The sequence below is a fragment of the Heterodontus francisci genome, chromosome 2 (assembly GCF_036365525.1).
Source record: "Heterodontus francisci isolate sHetFra1 chromosome 2, sHetFra1.hap1, whole genome shotgun sequence".
Taxonomy (NCBI): Eukaryota; Metazoa; Chordata; class Chondrichthyes; order Heterodontiformes; family Heterodontidae; genus Heterodontus; species Heterodontus francisci.
In genome coordinates this window covers 172440485-172463991 of record NC_090372.1, presented here as the reverse complement: position 1 = coordinate 172463991, position 23507 = coordinate 172440485, and the positions used below count along the sequence as shown (strand labels likewise).

Genomic DNA, 23507 nt, shown 5'->3' with positions numbered 1-23507 from the left:
GCAGTTGCACCTAAACAATCAGGAAGTGAGGCAAAAACCAAACATAGTAATTACCCATTTCTTCTCGCAACACATTATTTGTGGCCATGCTGTCAGTTTTAGATAGCTGTTGTTGCTAAAGCCTGGCCTAACTGTACTTGGTGAGTGTCACTTTTTCAAATTCAGAATATGCATTGTGGCTTCAGTTAAATGAGTGCCTACCCTTGCCTTCCCCTGCCCCAAGGACTGGCTAAATTTGTGTTTCTGGTCCATAGATGTAAGACATTAAGTGCCATGTTGTAACTATATCAGAATATGAAGATTAACATTAGTGCTTAATGTCACCTTCCAAACCTGCAACCTCTACAAACTAGAATGACAAGGGCAGCAAATGCATGGGAACACCACCACCTGCAAGTTCCCCTCTAAGTCACACACCATCCTGACTTGGAAATATATCGCCGTTCCTTCACTGTCGCGGGGTCAAAATCCTGGAACTCCCTTCCTAACAGCACTGTGGGTGTACCTACCTCACTTGGACTGCAGCGGCTCAAGAAGGCAGCTCACCACCACCTTCTCAAGGGCAATTAGGGATGGGCAATAAATGCTGGCCTGGCCAGCGATGCCCACATCCCATGAATGAATAAAAAAAAGCTTCTGTTGGTATGCTACTATAGCCTGAGAAAATATTTTCCTAAACCAGTTCTAAACTGGCTTGTGAATTCATTATACCATCGATTTCTATATCAGAGACCAGAATACTTGGCTAAAAATATCATGCAATAGAATGGAGGTCATCATCTTTTGTATATTGAGGCAAATTCTGCAGTGACCTTTTGGATATTCTAACAAATGTGCTCAGCTATAACTAGGACATGGCCAACAACAAGAATTCTCATTATTGGGCTGAAAAGCTTGTGTAACCAATATGTGATTTTATTGAAGTGTGAGTGAACAGATTTGCTTCATTGATTTATAGAATAAATTTCCAGACCAGAGAGGCTAAATGAAACAGAAAATGCACTAGGCAGCAACTCCATCATAGTTGTATCATGTGACTACCAGCACTGTAGAAGATGAATTTGATGGACCTTCATGTTTTATTGCCTAGCAATTCCTATATTCCTATTTTCCTAGGTAGTATAGGCTGGTAACCTAATTTTAAATGATTCAGGTGTTTTCTAAAATGTTGCAATATATTTGTGGCTGATGTTAAGGTGTGTTTAAATTGCGAAATTAGAATTGTATAAACAGACAGAATCTCGTACTAACTTCAGAGAACAGACCGCGAATGCAGTTTAAGATGTTTTCCCCACTTCTGCTGAAGACTCTGAGTCAGTGGTTGTGGGTTCAGGCTCCACTCCAGAAACTTGAGCACGTAATCCAGACTGTGCACTACTGAGGGAATGCTGCACTTTCGGACGTGCTGTCTTTCAGATCAGACATTAAACTGAATCAGCCCTCTCAGGTGGACACAATAGATCTCATAGTACTGTTTTGAAGATAAATGGGGGAATTTCCCCAATGCCCTTGCCAATGTTCATTCCTCAGTCAACACCTAACACAGATGATATTGTTAGCTATTTCATTGCTGTTTGTGGGAACTTGCTGTGCACAAACTAGCTGCTGCATTTAACTACATTAAAACAGTGACTACATTTCGAAAGTATTTTATTGGCTGCAAAATCATCTGGGGACATCCTGAGGTTGTTACAGCTGCCATATAAATGCAAGTTTTCTTTCTGTCTGATATCTGCTGATGTTACCTCCGAGCAATTTGGAGGCGAAGGGTTCCAATAACTTTTTTTTAACAGAACACTATAAAAAAAGGCAATAATGCTAGAATACTTTATTAGGATGTTTGATCATCACCATAAATTCTCCCTATCACTATCAATGCTAGTAACAGATCTGTAACAGTGGTAAGCCACCCATGGGTTATATAATTTGAAATGCTCGTTTCAGACACATTCTGGGTTTGAAAGGACAAAACCTGGAATATGTTAAGATTTTGGAGTATGTGTGTCCAACCTCATTCGCATTACTGTGTTTATTTCTGGGCACCATGCTAAATAAAGGACATACATAGAGCCATCGAGGCAATAACAGCGCAAAAGGAAGCCATTTGGCCCACCGAGTCCATGCTGACTCTCTGTAGAGCCATTCAATCAGTTCCATTCCCCCACTCTATCCCCGTAACCCTGTAAATTTATTTCCCTCAAGTGCCCATCCAAATTCCTTTTGAAGCCATTTATCATCTTCGCTTCCACCACCCTCGTAGGCAGCGAGTTCCTGGTCATTACCACTCGCTGCGTAAAAAAGTTCTTCTTCACATCTGGCCTGCATCTTCTATCCAAAACCTTATTTCTGTATCCTCTAGTCCATGTACCATCAGCTAATTGGAGGCTTATGGAAAATACCCAGTAACAAAATCATACCTTTCTTCCTTCTCAACTGTAACCAAATGGACTCTGTCCTTGCCCCCTCAAGGACATCCTCTCTTTCCAGCACCACAATGTCTTCCCTAATCAGTGCTGCCACCTCACCTCCCTTTTATCTTTCCCTATCTTTTCTGAACACTTGGTATCCTTAAATATTAAGTGCCCAGTCCTCACCATTTTTAGGCCATGTTTCTGTTATTGCCACTACATCATATTCCCACATGGCTATTTGTACTTATAGCTCACCAACATAATTGCCACACTTTGTGTGTTTACATATATGTATTCTAAACCTGTCATTGTATTCCTTGTAGGGCAGGATTTTGTTCTGCCCTTGGTGATGGGCACAGAGTCAGGCGGTGCAAACAAAATGGCAAGGGGCGCCGTTCCCGACATTGCCCAAGCCCCCTGCCGTTTTTTCTCGGGCGGGGAAACCGAGGACTGCCTTCCCACCCAAGGCCAGTTGAGACCCTTAAGTGGCCAATTAATGGCCAATTAAGGGCCTCTTCCCATCTCCACCTCAATTTAGTTTAAGGCAGAGGGGCCCACAACTACATGAAGATGTCGCCCAGTGAAGTTTGGAGTCCCTCCTCTGGGGGCAATCCAGGGCCCCCGGAGGGCTCCCTGGCAACAATGGCCACCTTCCGGGAAGACTCGCCCCCCTCACTAACACCCCCCACAACCTGTCGCCAGGGCCTGCCTGAATGACCCTGGCAACCGCAACGTCACTTACATCTCCCAGGGTCTTCTTCAGTCTTCAACTGCATGGCCTCCTGCAGTACCAGCAGTACCAGCGGTGTTGGTGCTGCCAGTACTGCAGAACTGTCGGCCTTTACAGAGATAACATCCCCGACGGTGGGCAGTTAATTGTGTGCCTGCCAGTAAATAGCAATGGGATCTGACAGAGGGCCGAAGTGGGGTCTCCTATTGCCTTCCGGTCCGCCGGCAGGACACCCTCACCGGAATAAAATCCCCCTTAGTTTGTTCCTATCTAATATGCAACTACTTCTTCTTTAGAACTAGCCAACACTCTCACTCTTTATGCACTTTATTCCTCTTTTCTACTTTTATATGCTAGTCCCCATCCCCTTGCCAATTTAGTTGAAACCCTCCCCAACCACACTAGTGAGCCTCCCCATGAGGACATTGATCCCAGTCCTGTTGAGGTGCAACCCTTCCCTTTTGAATAGGTGTCTCCTGCACCAGAACTCGTCCCAGTGCCCCAAAATTCTGAAGCCCTCCCTCCTGCATCATGCCTCAAGCCACGTATTGATCCTCCCTATTTTTCTATCTCTAATCTCACTAGCACTGGGAGTAATCCAGAGATTACTACCTTCAAGGTCCTATTCTTTAACTTCTTCCCAGGCTCCTGAAAGTCTGACTGTAGGACCTCAATAACTACCCTCCCTATGTCGTTGGTACCATCGATTATTTTTTTCTCCTCAAACCTGACCCATCCACTCCATCGAGCTCTGATTATCCCCATCAATCTCTCTCAGCTCTTGCTCTTGGATTCCATCTGTCAGAAATGGAGCAGAAAAGAGCAACAGGACTGATTCCAAGTGTGAAAAGGATCAGTCATAAGGTAAGATTAGCGAAGTTATATTTTAGCAGTCTGGAGAGAACAGATGACCTCACTCTACAATCTACTCCCAATAATTGGAAGTCATTTATTTTCACCCAAAATGTTTTAAATATCCAGTAATTTGAATTAAGCAATATAAATATAATAGCAAAGTGGAAATTTGCTGCCAAAAATATTGAATTAAGAACACAGGAACACATGTAATTTAGTAGAATTAAGTGACTTTGAATTAAGAGCTACTGCACCTGTTAGATAGGGTAAACCTAGACTTCAAAGTAGGACAGGCTGGTAGGAGCAGAAGACAAACGTCTGGAAGAGTGAAAAATACATTTGAAACAGATATCATGAAGGACCTCTTTAGAACAGGTGATAATTTTCGGAATAAATTTCCCAGACAGGGTGTTAGAGAACAGAAACACTGGGAGCATTCAAACTCCAGTGGCATTATAGACTGTGGAGTTGAAAAAAAAACAAAGACTCGCATTTATAATTTATAATTTATCTGTCTCAGGTGGATGTAAAAGATCCCATGGCACTATTTTGAAGAATTGTAAGGATGTTCTTCTCACAGCCCTGGCCAATATTTATCCCTCAGCCAGCACCTAAAATAAGATAATCTGATCATTATCACATTGTTGTTTGTGGAATCTTGCTGTGCACAAAATGGCTGCAGCATTCCCTACATTAGAGCGGTGACTACACTTCAAAAAAACTAAATTGGATGCATAAATGATTAATAATTTGCCAGTAAAAGTTAAGCAGGCAATTGAAATATATATGATACCGATACGAATAAAATGTATTGAATAAAACATTAACCTGAGGCCTGTGGACATGAAAAAAAAGGACTGACACATTTTTGAAGAAGAGCAGGGGTGTTCTCCTAGTGTCCTGACCAACATTCATCACTAAAAAGAACACTACCAAGAAACAGACTTTTTGGATATTGTTATGATCAGATGAGGAGAGGTTGAAGGGCTCTCCTCTTTTCCCTCTTCTTGCTTGACCACAGCAGTCTTATTTCTTTTAGAAGTGGATATACTTGCCAATTTAGTGAGTGTTTAACTGTTTATGCACTGTGATCATAAAAAGAACCATTCAGACAGGTTTTCTTGAGTTTAACAAAGAAAGACATTAGCTTTATTGTACTTAAACCGATCCAAGTAAAATAAAAATATGCACTCCAACTTTCACACACACACACACACACACACACAAATAGGTTACAGAGTGGGGAAGGATAGATTGGTTGAATTAGAGACCAGAGACATAAAAGGTGTATAAAGTTTGTGAAGGTGGGTAACTCTGCTGGCTTCAGGCTTAATTCGGTGGTCCTGCAACTTTCCTTTGGTGATCCTGAGTCTTGCAATTTGAAGATGTGGAAGGCTGATTCAGTGGTTCTCCTGAAGACAGCAATGCAACTGATTTCCTTCAAGGAGTCTCTGGCTGCAGCAGGGGAGTCCCAGGGTAGTCACAGTCAGCAAGTAGGGTTTGAAGCTTGCAAGGTGGATTGGAGAGCGAGAAAGGAAGAAGGGACCCCACTCGAGTCTTCTTTCTTCAATGTCTGGCTACTTGTCTCTCTGCTGCAGAGAAAACATCAGCTTCAGCACACGGAGGGTGGGCCTGTCAAATGACAGTCAACCAGTGATTCAACCATGGTGGTTACTAGTGTGTATTCCCTCTTGCAACATAATCAGTCCATGTCTAGGAATTCACTTCTCATAGCTAGGGTACCATTGTTCAAGTGATTAAGCTTGAGTGGTTCATCTCTACCAGTTGAATATTCAGGTAATGGCCTTGACACCTTGCTAATGGGAACAGGATAAATGGTTCACTCAGATTCCCCAGGTTATTGTCTTTGATGTATCTGTTCTCCATTTCAATGCATTGGAATGTGGAAAGTACAGTGGTGCAAATTAGGGTGGCCATCTTTAGCTGCCAGCATCGAGTCACCTCTTATTTGTTTTTTTTCATTCAATTCAGGTTTGCAGCCGGTGGATTAAAAATCATTATTTGACATAGCACGTTTTCGTGATAGGTATGACGGTTGATCACAGACTCTTCATCCAAACAGCCATGACTTAACCAATTAAGGCAACAGAAGACTTGATTAATAAGTTCAGAGCATTTATTGAAAGTAAAATAATACGTAACATTTGGAAGTAGAATTATACTTAACAAACCTGGGAATGTAACTTTATAGTTCTGACAGGTGCGCTTCCTGGCCGAGTATTGGTCGAAGAGTGATGCGGTCCTCTCTTTTAGGTCTTGATCCCTCGTCAGGTGGCGAACTCTTTTAACTGTTTGTCTGTGGTTCTACCTCCAAAGTCTTCTGTTGTTTCTGTGCAACAAAGCATTGTGGATCATGGTTTATATACCTTTTTGGCCATCAGACCAGCTTGTAGTTTGCCCGATGGTTGGTCCAGGCCCTGTGATGTTGGTTACCACCCTACTCTAACTGGAGTTTAATCGATAAAATATTTGCCAATGATTACAAAAAAACCAAGAAGGGTTCTATTCATTATGGTTATTATCTCCTTAAGCTGATATAGACTGTATGAAATTTGTACAGAAATAGACTCTTTGTTAGCCAAGCTATTGAATGTTATCAGAGCTCAATGCTTTCCTGCTGACTTTGTATTACAAAATCACAGAATTGTTACAGTGCAGAAGGAGGCCATTTGGCCCATCATGTCCACACTGGCTCTCTGAAAGAGCAATTCCCTCAGTTCCATTCCCCCGTCTTCTCCCCGCAACCCTGCACATTCTTCCTTTTCATATAACTGTCTAATTCCCTTTCGAATGCTTCAATTGAACCTGCCTCCACCATGTTCTCAGGCAGCACATTCCAGACCTTAACCACTCGCTGCCTGAAAAAGTTTTTTCTCATGTCACTTTTGCTTCTCTTACCAAATACTTTAAATCTGTGCTCTCTCGTTCTCTGTCCTTTCATGAGTGGGAACAGTTTCTCTCTATCTACTCTGTCTAGACCACTCATGATTTTGAATACCTCTATGAAATCACCTCTCTGTTCTCCAAGGAAAACAGTCCCAACTTCTCCAATTTATCTTCAAAACTGAAATTTCTCATCCCTGGAACCATTCTCGTGAATCTTTTCTGTACTCTCACCAATGCCCTCACATCCTTCCTAAAGTGCAGTGCCCAGAACTGGGCGTAATGCTCCAGCTGAGGCCGAACTAGTATCTTATACAAGTTCAGCATAACTTCCTTCCTCTTGTACTCTATGCTCCTATTAATAAATCCCAGGATACTGTATGCTTTATTAACCGCTCTCTCAATCTGTCCTGCCACCTTCAATGACTTATGTACATATACGCCTAGGTCCCTCTGCTCCTGCACCCGCTTTAGAATTGTACCCTTTATTCGATAATGTCTCTCCATGTTCTTCCGACCAAAATGACTCACTTCACATTTCTCTGCATTGAACTTCATTTGCCACCTGTCTGCCCATTCCACCAACTTGTCTGTGTCCTTTTGAAGTTCTGCACTATCCTCCTCACAGTTCACAATGCTTCCGAGTTTCGTATCTTCTGAAAACTTTGAAATTTTGCCCTGTACACCAAGGTCTAGGTCATTTACACTAGTTCACAGCACAGACACGGTGGGCTGAATGGCCTCATTCAGTGCTATAATTTTTCTATGGTTCTATTAATATATATCAGGAAAAGCAAGGGTCACAACACTGATCCATGGGGAACTCCACTACAAACCCTCTTCTAGCCCAATAAACATCCATTAACCACTACTCTTTGTTTCCTGCCACTCAGCCAATTTTGTATCCATGTTGCTACCGTCCCTTTTATTACATGAGCTACATGTTTGCTCACAAGTCTGTTGTGTGAGTTACAGAACAGATTCCACTGACACTGAACTTTCCTCACAAGCTTAGAAACTTAGTTTTTTTTATTCTTTCATGGGATGTGGGCGTCGCTGGCAAGGCTAGTGTTTGTTGCCCATCCCTAATTGCTCTTGGCCTGAGTGGTTTGCTAGGCCATTTCAGAGGGCATTTTAATAGTCAGCCACATTGCTTTTGGTCTGGAGTCACATGTAGGCCAGACTAGGTAAGGACGGCAGATTTCCTTCCCTAAAGAACATTAGTGAACCAGATGGGTTTTTACAACAATCGACAATGGTTTCATGGTCACCATTAAACTAGCTTTTTAATTCCAGATTTATTAATTGAATTCAAATTTCACCATCTGCCATGTAAAGGGGCAGGCGCCCAACTTGCGGGCAAGGTAATTTTTGTGAACTTTTACTATTGCAAAGTATCTGGAAGTGCTCTGTTGTGGGTTTTTTTTTTGGAGGTTTTGTGGTGAGTTCCTGGATTTGCCAGGGAGTGTTGCTGCATCCTCACTGGGAGGGCAGAGAATCTGGTGCCCTGTCCACACAAAGACTGCAACAGATATGGGAGCAGCAGTGGCAGTGCGTCTGGGTCTGCAGCATGACAGGGAGATGGAGCAGAGGCTGCGAACAGGGCGAGCTCTGCATGATGCCCTCTGCCAACTTGGAGGCGGACACTCCATGCTCCTTGACAGGGAGAGGAGGCTGTCTGACAGCCAAGCCAATGCACCCAGGATCTCAGTCTGCATGACCATCAGCCTTCTCCTGTATGCCACCCTATCTGGGTCCTTATCTGAGTTCCCTGCAGCAGAACCCAGCTGCAACCTTGACCTCTGGTGAGCTGGCAACAAACCATCCTTTACCCCTAGCCTGGTTGCAGCCCACTTGTGCCCAGGCAGCAGTCCACTTACGCCCAGTGATTCACCACATGCTGATCCCAACTCTGTACTAGCCTCTAAAATTCTTGAAGTGCCAGTGTCTGAGCTGGTGACTGCGAGTGTCAGATCAAGTGACAGGGTTTCTTCATCAGTGCTGTGATGGAAGCCATGGTTGCAAAGCTTGTTTTTTTCTTAGACCCTAACTGAGAGGGAAACTAGAATTGAAACAGAAACGGAAACCAAAACTGAAACAGAAGCTGGAAAAACAACTTCAGGTTTCCATGGAAACTGACACTGGTTAGAACCAGATGAAAGGAGGCAGAGTCCTCCCCAGATCAGGCAGACCAGGCAGGAGTGGAGCGCAGGCAAGCAGAAGAAAGTGAAAATTTAATCCAGGAGCTGTTTCTGTTACTTAAAGCAGCCAACTAACCAGACCCGACCAGACAGTGCACAGGTTGTCACTGAAGGACTTGGATAAAGGAAAGACTGGTAAATCCACACCATCAAGACTGTCATGAGCAGAGCTTAGAAAGTTCTGGAGAAGTGCGTCTTGTGGTAAAGACCGCACCCGTGGAGTTCGGATTGAGAGGGAACTGCTGTCTGAAGAAGAACAGCAGCTAAATCCTTGAAGAAAGGAGCTGAAAATCCACCTTGGGAACTTCAGGGTTGTGAAGAACTGCGTGACTGTAATTTTTGTCAGATATGCTGGGTGGACTGGCCAGTGAAACTGTGAGACCCATCTCGGTTGTATCTGATTATCTTTTCCTTTGGCCTCCTTGTCTTGAGAGACAATGGGTAAGCGCCTGGAGGTGGTCAGTGGTGTGTGAAGCAGCACCTGGAGTGGCTATAAAGGCCAATTCGAGAGTGACAGGCTCTTCCACAGGTGCTGCAGATAAAATTGGTTGTCGGGGCTGTTACACAGTTGGCTCTCCCCTTGCGCTTCTGTCTTTTTTCCTGCCAACTGCGCTAAGTCTCTTCGACTCGCCACGCTTTCGCCCCGCCTTTATAGTTGCCTGCCAGCTCTGGCGATCGCTGGCAACTGACTCCCACGACTTGTGATCAATGTCACAGGACTTCATGTCGCATTTGCAGACGTCTTTAAAGCAGAGACATGGACGGCCGGTGGGTCTGATACCAGTGGCGAGCTCGCTGTACAATGCGTCTTTGGGAATCCTGCCATCTTCCATGCGGCTCACATGGACAAGCCATCTCAGGCGCCACTGGCTTAGTAGGGTGTATAAGCTGGGGATGTTGGCCGCCTCGAGGACTTCTGTGTTGGAGATACGGTCCTGCCACCTGATGCCAAGAATTCTCCGGAGGCAGCGAAGATGGAATGAATTGAGACGTTGCTCTTGGCTGACGTACGTTGTCCAGACCTCGCTGCCATAGAGCAAGGTACTGAGGACACAGGCTTGATACACTTGGACTTTTGTGTTCTGTGTCAGTGCGCCATTTTCCCACACTTTCTTGGCCAGTCTGGACATAAGCAGAGGAAGACTTTCCCATGCGCTTGTTTAATTCTGCATCGAGAGACAGGTTACTGGTGATAGTTGAGCCTCGGTAGGTGAACTCTTGAACCACTTCCAGAGTTTGGTCGCCGATATTGATAGATGGGGCATTTCTGACATCTTGTCCCATGATGTTCATTTTCTTGAGGCTGATGGTTAGGCCAAATTCATTGCAGGCAGCCGCAATCCTGTCGATGAGTCTCTGCAGACACTCTTCAGTGTTAGATGTTAATGCAGCATTGTCAGCAAAGAGGAGTTCCCTGATGAGGACTTTCCGTACTTTGGTCTTCGCTTTTAGACGGGCAAGGTTGAACAACCTGCCATCTGATCTTGTGTGGAGGAAAATTCCTTCTTCTGAGGACTTGAATGCATGTGAGAGCAGCAGGGAGAAGAAGATCCCAAACAGTGTGGGTGCGAGAACACAGCCCTGTTTCACGCCACTCAGGATTGGAAAAGGGTCTGATGAGGCACCGCTATGCTGAATTGTGCCTTTCATATTGTCATGGAATGAGGTGATGATACTTAGTAGCTGATAGTTAAGGCGTAATTTGTAATATATATATTGACCGTGTTCTGTCTGTTGCTTCATGTTTAATTTATGTTGGTTTTGGTTTGAGTGTTAAAGTAATGTTTATTAAAGTGAAATCTTTTCCATTTGGTTTTGGTTTCCTAAATTGGGGTCAGTTGATGGATTAGATCTTTTTAGTTTGTTGGTGATCTCCACGGGGATCATAACAGTGCCGTGTTGTTGCTCTCTTTCTTCCTCCTTGGGGCACTGTGGCAGGGCAGGCAGCAGTTCTTCAGTGTCTGAAAGCAGGACTTCAGAAAGGGAAGGAGTGTGTGAGTGAAGTGGGGGTGAGGTGTAAAGCAAGAGGTCACACCATCGGCAACTTTCTCATCATGCCAGATAACAGGATGAGGGTGTGCTAGGAATTGAAAAGGGGTGTAAGGCAGGAACATACCATCATCCTCAATGTTCTCAGCAATTCCGGATGACACAGACTCTGTCGCAGCGAACCATCTCCTCCATAGAGCTCAGGAGATACAGGCGTCCTAGTCTTCTGCCAGCTCTGCTCGGCTTCATTCTATTGTGTGCCACCTTGTCCTGCAATAGAGAAGGCAGAAGGTCAATGGCTGTGTAACACTGTGCTTGGTGGTCTGTTTACCGTAGCTGAATAGCCAGGGTTATATGGAAGCAGCGAGAGGTGGGTGTGAGGCTGGCAGGATTGGTAGATGTGTGAGGGTGAGGTGGAGTATCTGAATGTTAGGCATGAGTTCTGAGTGCCAGGGGTTGCTGCTGGATGAGTGATGGGTGTGTGGCAGAGTGAGAGATTGGTGGTGTGGTGGGTAGGAGAGGTCATATGAAGATGCATTCACAGACCTTGACCACCCACATTAGACTTCTGCTGCCAGGTCCTTGGGTCCAGATGTCAGTAATTGACCTCCCTGGCTTCCTGCTCTTACTTCTGAGGGGTGCTTGAGGGTCTCCTGGCCCCCCACTGAACCATTTCATCGCTCCTCCTGCCCATTTCTACCACTAATGAGTCCAGCGCCACATCTGTCACCCTGGAACACTCTCTCTGACCTGTGTTCCATTTTCCATGTTTTAAATTGAAGCAATATTATTCACTATAGCTTCCCTTTAAGAGGAACAGATTGCCTTTAAGAAGAACAGGTTGGCTGCAGTATGTTCTATTAGCACAAAACTGATCGGTCATCTGAGCTGAGCACTCAGGCAGCTGGCAGTGCAAAGAGGCAGCCACAAGTGAGGCAGACACTCGGCCCCATACTACAATCATGGTAATGAGGTGGGAGCACCAAATTTACATGCTGCCCACATCCAATGGAACCAATGCTGACAGGTCACGAATCAACAAGCGTGAAATCCCATCTGACTTTGCAGTAGATGCTTTAGGTCTGGGATGAGATATAACTTCTTCACAATACAACTTTATGTCATGTTTCCTCTCTGGCTTAATCCATGCCTGCTTGAAGACCTTACTGCCTAAAAACGCAAATAGTTTATCGGTTGAACAACTCAAATTGTTCTTGCCAACTGAAGGACGAGTTTTAAATCAGGATTTAACTAAAGAATCCTCAGCTTAAAATCAAACTAACAACAAAACTCCTCAGAATCACTTGTTACAAATATGACAGAACACAAGTAGACTTGGTTCTCTGTTTATTTATTATAGTCTGATGCGATACAAACTTTATCAAGAGCTGTCTGTAGTCCTGATTAAAGAGTATTAGTTCATCTGAAGAATCTATTAATGTGCAATAGGAGGAAGGAAAGTAAATTAAATTCTCCATTGAAATTATTTCCCATCCTACTGTACTAATTTCACTCGGCATCTCTGATGTGGCCTGGCTGAGGATAAAGTCAGTTCATGCCAAATTTTATTCCCAATAATTAACCCATTTCAGAGAAAACTGATATTCTCTGATAGCAATATCCCTCCACATACCATGCACATTGAAGGTTATTAGGCATTTGTCCTGCTTTTGCTGATACAGCAGTTGTAAACTTGTCTTCAAGAAGCCATTGCATTCCTGAGCAATGTTCAATTCCTGTTCAATTTTTGTATCAATTGTTAGTATGGTAAATTGTGACAAGGACTCTAGAAAGCCTCAGGTAATGGAATGGACAGGTAGGTGGCCAATGCAGTTCATTGTGGAAAAGCATGTGAAATAAAGCTATTTTGAAGTGAGAATGGAGAAAGGAAAATAAACAGAAAAAATTTACTTGGAGTGGCAGTGCAAATCATTTTGGTGGGCAGATACACAGGTCATAAAAAAGGAAAAGGGAAACTGGACATGGGAGTTCAGCTACATCGACATAACGTCTTGAACAGACACAAAAAATAATCAAAAAAGTGAATGGAATGCTCAACTTTATATCTAGAGGACTACAATACAAGGGATTCATACTTCAGTTATACAAAGTTCTGGTTAGACCACACCTGGAGTACTGTGAGCTGTTCTGGGCATCACACCTTAGGAAGACTATATTAGCATTGGAAGGGGTGCAGCATTGGTTTGCCAGAATGATACCTCGACTCCAGGGGTTAACTTACAAGAAGAGATTACACAAACTATGGTTCTGTTCCCTGGAATTTAGAAGATTAAGGGGTGATTTGATTAAAATTTTCAAGATATTAACGGGAACAGATCGGGTAGATAGAGAGAAACTATTTCCGCTGGTTTAGGAGTCTAGAACTAGGGGACATAGACTAAAAATTAGAGCCTGTCCTTTCAGGGGTGAAATTAGGAAATATTTCTACTCACAAAGGGTGGTAGAATTTGGAACTCCCTTCCACAAACGCAATTGATGCTAGATTCATTGTTCATTTTAAAACTCAGAATGATAGATTTTTATTAGTAAAAGGTATTAAGGGATATGGGGCAAAGATGGGTACATGGAGTTAAGTTATGGATCAGCCATTGATCTCATTGAATGGCAGAACAGGCTTGAAGGGAAAAATGGCCAGCTCCTGTTCCTATTCTCCTATATCCTATGTTCCATTGGAGTCTCTTGGATATTGGAGTCCAAATCCTCAATTGCAGATTTGTAAACATTCATGAGAGATAATACCACTGTTTTCAGTACCGTTACCACTGAGGTCTCCACTACCAGTTGCCACATGCTCTGTAGTGGATTGCAGTGCCAAACAACCTTCATGCACAATTACATGGATACTAATGAACTCCTCTACATTTGTCACCATACCGTGCAGAGTCCTTTGAGCAGCTTCAAAATTATGTTATAAGATCTCAGTCTCAATCTCAGATAGCAACATTAATTTATATGCAAGCCACATGAGGAATGAATCCCTGGTGTTATGGCCACTTGGTGTGACATGGGTGGTTCCCACTGCTCAACTCTCCACTTGACCTCAGCAAGTGTATTTGTGTTAAGAGTTTAGCCCCTTGGTGTTTTATGTTTCAAGTAAACGGACAGTGACAGGTTTTCTTGTAGGTTTTAAAAAACAGAAAATCAATTGTTTATTGATCAGTATGCCTTATCCCAAAATTGTCTCAACCTCATACACCCTCACTCACACACACAAGAAACAGATAGAGAAGGGAAAGAGGTAGATGGGTTTTAGTGGGGGAGGGGCGGGGAAGGGTTACAATAAACCTGTTGAATTCTCTTGAGACTTAAGTTCCAGATAGTTGCAGGCCTGAGATGATTGTAGATTTCTCTCTTGATTGCAGGTTCTGTTGAAGATGATGGGTCTCTCTGCTGTATAATGTAGATGTTGGATTTTTCAGCAGGGTATGTGCTTTCTGGCTTGCTGGAATGCCAGCTGTTACAAGTAGCTTCACCTTCTGGGTCAGTCTCTCTCTCTCTGGCTGTCTTTTTTAAGGAAAAACTGTGTCACTTCTCACCTTCTGTTAGGAGACACTCTGGCTTCTACCCTTGGTGATCACACAATGGCCCAGGGTGTGGCTATTTCACACTTTTTTTTAGAAGAAGACATTCAATTCTGGAATGTTTTTAGAATAGATGTAAGGTAGGTTTCAATAGTGCCTTTTGGTTTTGAAGATTTGTCCTTTGTCTTTGTCAGACTGAATACACAAAAGGCTAATCCCATTTTCTTTGGTGGTCATTTTGGAACTTTGTTCATCTTTTAAAATAAAGGTTCATTTTTTAAGGACAATGTCTGTTTCATCATAATTCTTCAGAGTTAGTCCGTGAATGTTGTATCATTGCACCTCCAATGTGCGTGATACTGGGCTCTTCAATTGAGGAAGGCTGTGAGGTGTCCCTTTGGTCAGCAACATCATGCTCCTCCACTGCCATCTTACCTGATATCTTTTGTTCATGCTTTGTCATTCATCAAGAGCACCTTCTCAAGCTCACCACCTAAATGCCACCTGGACTGAGGATTGGAAGTGAGTAGTGGTATTCCAGGGTTCAGTTCTGGAACCTCTTTTTTTGGGGGGATTTATAGCTGGAGTGCGTGGTAACTAAATTTGCAGATGGTACTAAATTAGGAAACACAATAAATAATTCTGAAGACCAAAGGAAGCTACAAGGGGATATTGACTGATAAGATGGTGGAATCGACAAACTAAATGGCAGGTGAAGTGCAATATCAATAAATGTGAGCTGGTACATTTTAATTTTAAAAAATTAATAATTATACTTTAACAGTTGGTTCATGTGGAAGAAGAAGACATTAAAAGGAGCATCTCAAGTGGATAAGACCGTTAAAAAGGTAATGAAATATTGTATTTTATGGCCAAAAATATAGAATATAAAAGCTTTGGCTGCACACTATAGGGAGATAGTGAGGCAATACAGGGAGTTCAGCACAGATTCACTTGGTTGCTATCTGGAAGAGGAAATACAAAACAAAGAAAGATTTGAAAAATTTAAACTCTTCTCGTTAGAAAAGAAGAGATGAAGGTGTGATTTGATAGACATGTTTAAAATCATGAAGAGATGGGAGATAGAGGAAATATTTCCTCTAGTAGGAGAATCCAGAACAAGAGGGCATAATCTTAAAATTCAAGGTAAGCCATCTAGGAGTGAAATCAGGGAACACTTTTTCATGCAAAGGATGGTGAGTATTTGAAACACTCTTCCCAAAAGGCTGAGGATGCTGAGTAAATTGACATTTTCACGACTGCGATTGCTAGATTTTTCTTAGCTAAAGGTATTATGGGATTTTAAATAAAAACAGTTAAATGGAGTTGTGGTACAGATCAGCCATAATATGAATGAACGGCGGAACATACTCCAGGAGTTGATTGTCCTATTCCTGTTCCTACCATCCTATGAGATTGTAGATAGAATGACACTGTTTCCAATGATTGAGAGTTCTAGAACATTGGTGTAAGATTAAATGTAACAGATTTAAAATGGAGAGCAGGAGAAATATCTTTACACTGTGAAACCATGGAATGCATAACTGGAGTCGATTGAAGCAGGTCAGCATTTAAAAATAAGTTAGTTGAAGGAAAGAAGAATAAAAGCATACTGGAACAGTGTAGACACTTGGAGTTAAGACTACAACTCATGTGAAGCATAAACAACAGCACAGCCTGGTTTGGCCAAAAGGCATGTTTGCATCATGTAATTTCTATGTAATGGGTGTTTTAAGTAACACCAGATGCTATGAGATGGTGACTACTTCTATGGCAATGGGGGACAACTGTAGAAACAGAGGCTTAACATATGTTAGAAAGCAGGCTATAGATTGTACTTGCATGGCAATATATGGTGTTCCTAACTGCTGTGCTGAAGTGTATGCCTATGTTACGGTACATGAGTGAGTAACAGAGGAGAATTAAAAGGGGAAGGATAGTATTAGCCCTCAGCTTGAGGAAGGCATCCTTCTTCATTGTCCCCAGCCACTGTATAATCTTAGTCCCAAAGATTTCCATTGGAACATTTTCAAAGGGACTCAAGGAACCAAGTGTTCCAGCCACATTATTCTGGGGGTAGGAGTGATCGTATGCCTCATGAACTCAGTGCACAACTTGCACACTGGCTCCTGACTACCCTTGTGCTTGTCACCTGCACTGGAACACGCTGAGTGCTTCAGCCTGAGGCTTCCCTGCTCTATTTTCCAGAGCATCTACCATCATAGTATCAGTCCCAGTGAAAAGCAAAACAAAAGTTAGAATGGGAAGGACTGTGGAGATAAACACAAAACCCACTGCACATAATTCCTATTGTTACACCGTGCATATTGGAAAATTTACACCAATGAGTCAATAGAAAATCTGTACTCAGCTAACATCTTCTATAGAAATAAAAGTTGGAAAGCTGATACCTTTAATACCTCATAAAAATCAGTACTGGTGGAATTTAAATAGTCTCCTCACATACTCTGACCTCATTCTGTTTGTTTCTTTTGATAGTTATGTCACTGGGTAAATATTGCACAGCAATTTTGGAATGGAAAAGTAAAGGCAATTTAACACTTAAACTGACAATCCTACATAGAGGCATATTTGCTGTTAAAAACCCAGATCTTCTCAGGTAGATAAAGGTCAAGTTCTTGTAGCAGTCATAGAAATTTAGATTAAAATTCCCCAATGCACTTAATTTACACAATAGGCAATAGAAGTATAAAATGAGCAATATTGATTTATTCTCTTATTGCCTTTTGCGCTGAAAAGTGCATGAATCAATTTTACTCTCAGCGTAAAAACTGTATTTAGAAGCATGCTCTTATACAGGCCTTTTTATTTCAAATATATTCATGTAAGCAAAATATGTTAAATAATACAAATTACAGAAATTTGGTCATCAACTACATCCTAGTTCAAATAGCCACTGGCTCTTCTTCCTTCAAGCCAGCCAAGCATTTTGCAATATTTATAACATGAGAGCACTAAATAGTCTTAAGTATTTTCCAATCATATTTTCCCTGCTGAAAATCCATCGTGATATTCAGCACTTACATGGGTTATTTAATCCTCAATTACAGCATCTATGTTCCATAATTGCAGTGATGTGAGTCACATAGTTCTTGAGCTGTTGTTACAATAGCACTGATTTTTTTTCTATAAGGGCCAAGGCTTCATGCCAGTCTGAGCAGAGTGATTCCAGTTTGGACGTTACCCCAGGGATTCCCCCTTGGCTGCCTGAAATGACCCAATGACATAAAAGAAGAGGCCAGTCATCACATTGAGAGACAAGGGCTGCAAGATTCGGCTCCGTAGCACCAGTAGTTTCGATGCTTTGGGTGCCAGTTTAGAAGAAAAATGGCATTTATACTGCTTCCACCCATTTCTATCTTGGGGTGAGGGTTGGCATGAGTGTTATGTGCATGCACCAGAAGTACGCAGAATAGGCAGATTGAAGTGATTTATGACTTTAACCCCTTATAGGGACTAAACCAAATTAAGTGTACATCCCAAAAAGTCTCCTTTAATTAAGTTCAGACCAGACAGATTCCTACAGACACTTGTTTGGGTCTGAAGAACTGAACTAGTCTTCCCTCAAAGAAAGAAAACTAACAGAGAATATTACTATCTTTTGGATAGCCTATTTTAAAAATAATTAAAGCTGTTATAAATATCCCAGATATTATATGGGTCTGGAAAACTCTCTTCAATAAGTATCACCCCACTTTAGGAGACACAGAGAGGGGGTTGTTGTAGTTGTATACAGAATGCTACATGAGATGATTTATTAACTGTTATCTATTTATTAAAGAGTTAAGAACATAAGAAATAGGAGCAGGAGTAGACCATTTGGTCCCTCAAGCCTGCCCCGCCATTCAATAAGATCATGACTGATCTGCCCCAGACCTCAATTCCTCTTTTGTGCCAGCTCCTCATAGCCCTCAACTCCCTGGTATTTCAAAAATCTATCTACTTCCTCTTTAAATACTTTCAGTGATCTAGCCTCCACAACTCTCTGGGGTAGAGAATTCCAGATATTCACTACCCTCTGAGAGAAGAAATTCCTTTGCATCTCAGTTTTAAATGAGTGTCCCCTTATTCTGTAACTAGTTCAAGATTCCCCCATTAGTGGAAACATCTTCTTAACATCTACCCTGTCAAGCTCCCTCAGAATCTTGTATGTTTCAAATTAATATTTCAAAGTTGAACATGCAATACACTTTAAGTAGCTAAGTATACTACAATATCAAAGATTACTAAGAGATATAAAACATAATCTTATTTCTAAAATAGAATCCAGAAATTCAACCTTGACAATGTTACAGCAAAATATCTTAGAATATCCATCAAAATTTAAAGTAAACTTTTACCTTAAATTCCCCGAGTACTATTAGTTGAGAAGCATTGGAGGAATTCAATACTTCTGTTTTTTTTATTCAAAATTCTCATGTTTATACTGTTTCTAATCTATCATCTTATCTTTTAGAATGTAGGTGTTACCTTTCTGTGTATGTTTTTCCTATTTTTGAGATCTGTGTATGGTAATATCATTAGCTACCAGCCCCACTTAATGTATTTGCTGGAAATTCCCTTCTCTTGAAGTTGTGAGCTTTTATCTGGTCAAAATGTTTGTAATTGGGTTTACTTGGCATCTGTTTTAGTAAATACAATTTCATTTTGTAATTTATTCTCTGTAATTGTCTTTTTATGGTACCTTGTACCATCCTCTTGAGTCAGTCTGTCGATATCACTAACGCTTTCAACTAATTAAGTTTATAGTTGACAGTACTGACCTCACATAAGATATCCCAGTGTGTTTCATCTTCTAATTCCATTGCAGCAGAGACCTTGGAAGACTTTGGAATGGATTTTTTTTAACTTAAAAGGTGTTTCTGGTTCACATTCTATTGCAACAAGGATGTTTATGAGTTTTTAACTCTGCTCTTAAAAGGGGAGATCAGTGAGTCTTGAAAACTGACCATTTATTCAATCTTTAATTCTAAAAGGTACAATGTATTAATTATATCTAAATTCTACCTAATTAAGCCCATTATACCTATGTTTCATCACAAGATCGTGATGTCAGTCAGCGCCTAACACTTGTTTGACACCTGACCTGCCATTTTTGGCCTTGCCGCTTTAGTTAACACCCTCTTTTAAACTTGCACAGCTGAACATGTGTTCAGCAGCACTAGGGAACCACACCAGCGCCATTTGAAGGCATCATCAACAGCTTGCTGTTAAGTTGCTTATTATTTTCTATTGGCTCTTGCTGAGTTTGTGGAAGTACTTGGTGTTTGGAGGCGTTGATAATGGTGAAGTCTGCAGGGAGTGGTGCAGCACATGGGGAAGGTGTTGGCTGTTACTGCAGGGGCTCTGAGCACTTCGCTTGCTCCCAGTCATGGGTTCTATAGTAGCAGTCCCGCTTGGGCTGCAGCATCAGAGGGAGATGGAACAGAGGCAGCAGAAGAAGACAAGCTGCTCATGGAGGGAGGAGGGGGAAGAGAGGTTCTCAACAGGAGGCCTCACCCACCCATGGTTTACCAGGAGCACTTCTACCTGGAGGCCGAAACTGGTGACATAGCTAACAATTCGACATCTATCGTTGCCTCTGGGAGGAGACAGAGACTTTGTACACCAGGAGAGGGGACTTCATTGTCTTCTGTCTAAACAGCAAGAAGCAGGTGGAGCGTGCCGTGACTTTGCCAGGATAGCAGGCTTCCCCATGGTGCAGGGTGCCATCGACAGTATAAATGCGGCTTTGCGGGCACCACACCTCAATGGTGAGATGTACTAAAACCGCAAAAGCTACCACTCATTCAGTGTGCCGTTGGTGTGCGCCCACACACAGCACATTATGCTGGTGAAGCATGATTGGCATTGGGCAACAGGCAATGGGTGTCCACCACTTCCCATTGGCATCAACTCCTCCTCCAGGACATCACAAAACTCCACCACAACCTCCCTGGAGAAACAGTCTTCATAGACATAGGCTCGGATATCTCCATGAAGCTGAGCCTCCAACAGTATACCCTTTGAGCTGAATAACACCTTCTGCAACCAGAATTTAGATTGGGGGCGGCTGTTTGAGGGTAAATCAACATCTGACATGTGGGAGTCTTTCAAATGTCAGTTGATTAGAATCCAGGACCGGCATGTTCCTGTGAGGAAGAAGGATAAGTTTGGCAAGTTTCGGGAACCATGGATAACGAGGGATATTGTGAGCCTAGTCAAAAAGAAAAAGGAAGCATTTCTAAGGGCTAGAAGGCTGGGAACGGACGAAGCCCTTGAGGAATATAAAGAAAGTAGGAAGGAACTTAAGTAAGGAGTCAGGAGGGCTAAAAGGGGTCATGAAAACTCATTGGCAAACAGGATTAAGGAAAAACCCAAGTCTTTTTATTTTATTTTATTTAGAGATACAGCACTGAAACAGGCCCTTCGAGTCTGTGCCAACCATTAACCATCCATTTAAATTAATCCTACATTCCTAACACATCCCCACAATTCCCCTCCCACCTACCGATACAAGGGGCAATTTATAATGGCCAATTTACCTATCAACCTGCAAGTCTTTGGCTGTGGGAGGAAACCAGAGCACCTGGCGAAAGCCCACGCAGCCACAGGGAAAACTTGCAAACTCCGCACAGATAGCACCCAAAATTGAACCCGGGTCGCTGGAGCTGTGAGGCTGCGGTGCTAACCATTGCGCCACTGTGCCGCCCATACATATATAAAGAGCAAGAGGGTAACCAGGGAAAGGGTTGGCCCACTCAAGGACAAGGGAGGGAATCTAAGTGTGGATCCAGAGGAAATGGGCGAGGTACTAAATGAGTACTTTGCATCAGTATTCACCAAAGAGAAGGACTTGGAGGATGATGAGTGTAGGGAAGGGAGTGTAGATAGTCTGGGTCATGTCGTTATCAAAAAGGAGGAGGTGTTGGGTGTCTTGCAAAGCACTAAGGTAGATAAGTCCCCAGGGCCTGATGGGATCTACCCCAGAATACTGAGGGTGGCAAGGGAAGAAATTGCTGGAGCCTTGACAGAAATCTTTGTATCCTCATTGGCTACAGGTGAGGTCCCAGAGGACTGGAGAATAGCCAATGTTGTTCCTTTGTTTAAGAAGGGTAGCAAGGATAATCCAGGAAATTATAGGATTATAGGCCGGTGAGCCTTACGTCAGTGGTAGGGAAATTATTAGAGAGGATACTTCGGGACAGGATTTACTCCCATTTGGAAACAAATGAACTTATTAGTGAGAGGCAGCATGGTTTTGTGAAGGGGAGGTCGTGTCTCACTAACTTGATTGAGTTTTTTGAGGAAGTGACGAAGATGGTTGATGAAGGAAGGGCAGTGGATGTTGTCTATATGGACTTCAGTAAGCCTTTGACAAGGTCTCTCATGGCTGACTGGTAGACAAGGTGAAGTCACATGGGATCAGAGGTGAGCTGGCAAGATGGATACAGAACTGGCTCTGTCATAGAAGACAGAGGGTAGCAGTGGAAGGGTGCTTTTCTGAATGGAGGGATGTGACTAGTGGTGTTCCACAGGGATCAGTGCTGGGACCTTTGCTGTTTGTAGTATATATAAATGATTTGGAGGAAAATGTAGCTGGTCTGATTAGTAAGTTTGCAGACGACACAAAGGTTGGTGGAGTTGCGAATAGTGTTGAGGATTGTCAGAGGATACAGCAGGATATAGATCGGTTGGAGACTTGGGCGGAGAAATGGCAGATGGAGTTTAATCCGGACAAATGTGAGGTAATGCATTTTGGAAGATCTAATGCAGGTGGGAAGTATACAGTAAATGGCAGAACCCTTAGGGGTATTGACAGGCAGAGAGATCTGGGCGTACAGGTCCACAGGTCACTGAAAGTGGCAACGCATGTGGATAAGCTAGTCAAGAAGGCATACGGCATGCTTGCCTTCATCGGTCAGGGCATAGAGTATAAAAATTGGCAAGTCATGCTGCAGCTGTACAGAACCTTAGTTAGGCCACACTTGGAATATTGCATGCAATCCTGGTCACCACACTACCAGAAGGACGTGGAGGCTTTGGAGAGGGTACAGAAGAGATTTACCAGGATGTTGCCTGGTCTGGAGGGTATTAGCTATGAGGAGAGGCTGGATAAACTCTGATTGTTTTCACTGGAACGACGGGGGTGGAGGGGCGACATGATAGAGGTTTACAAAGTTCTGAGTGGCATGGACAGAGTGGATAGTCAGAAGCTTTTTCCCAGGGTGGAAGAGTCAGTTACTAGGGGACATAGGTTTAAGGTGCGAGGGGCAAAGTTTAGAGGGGATGTGCGAGGCAAGTTCTTTACACAGAGGGTGGTGAGTGCTTGGAACTTGCTGCCGGGGGAGGTGGTGGAAGCAGGTACGATAGCGACGTTTAAGAGGCATCTTGACAAATACATGAATAGGATGGGAATAGAGGTATAGGGTCCCCGGAAGTGCAGAAGGTTTTAGTTTAGACAGGCATCAAGATCTGTGCAGGCTTGGAGGGCCGAATGGCCTGTTCCTGTGCTGTACTGTTCTTTGTTCTAGAAGGCTGCCCTCTTTCTCCCATGCACACCAATGGCTTCCTCAACCCACTGGAGCTGCTCTGGCCACTGTACAGGTGCTCCATGTCATTGTATCCCCATCTCTCTGCCACTCTTCTCACTTGCGGAGTCAAACTCTGAAAGCAGTGACCACATAGCCAGATAAAACCTCCACTACAATGAGCCTCTCAAGAACCTTGTCCTGCCTCCAGGAGCTGCTGTGAACCCAGGAAACACCCTTCCACTAACAGCGCTTCACTTTGGCCCCACCCTCTGCAGTGCCTCCAAACTTAATAGTGTCGCTTCTTCAAGACACAGCCTGCAGACAGCTTCACAGTTTGGCTG

At 43.0% G+C, this 23507-nt stretch overlaps 1 protein-coding gene across 1 annotated transcript in view; it reads left to right on the top strand.

Annotated features, from left to right (window-relative positions):
• Positions 1–17853, top strand: part of enkur (enkurin, TRPC channel interacting protein) — a 366880-nt gene extending 349027 nt beyond the window's left edge. Inside the window, exons 9-10 of the transcript XR_010969132.1 lie at positions 15417–15480; positions 17787–17853. The gene's annotated coding sequence lies outside the window, so the exon portion shown is untranslated. The remainder of the gene's footprint in view (positions 1–15416; positions 15481–17786) is intronic.
• The last annotated feature ends 5654 nt before the right edge of the window (positions 17854–23507 follow it).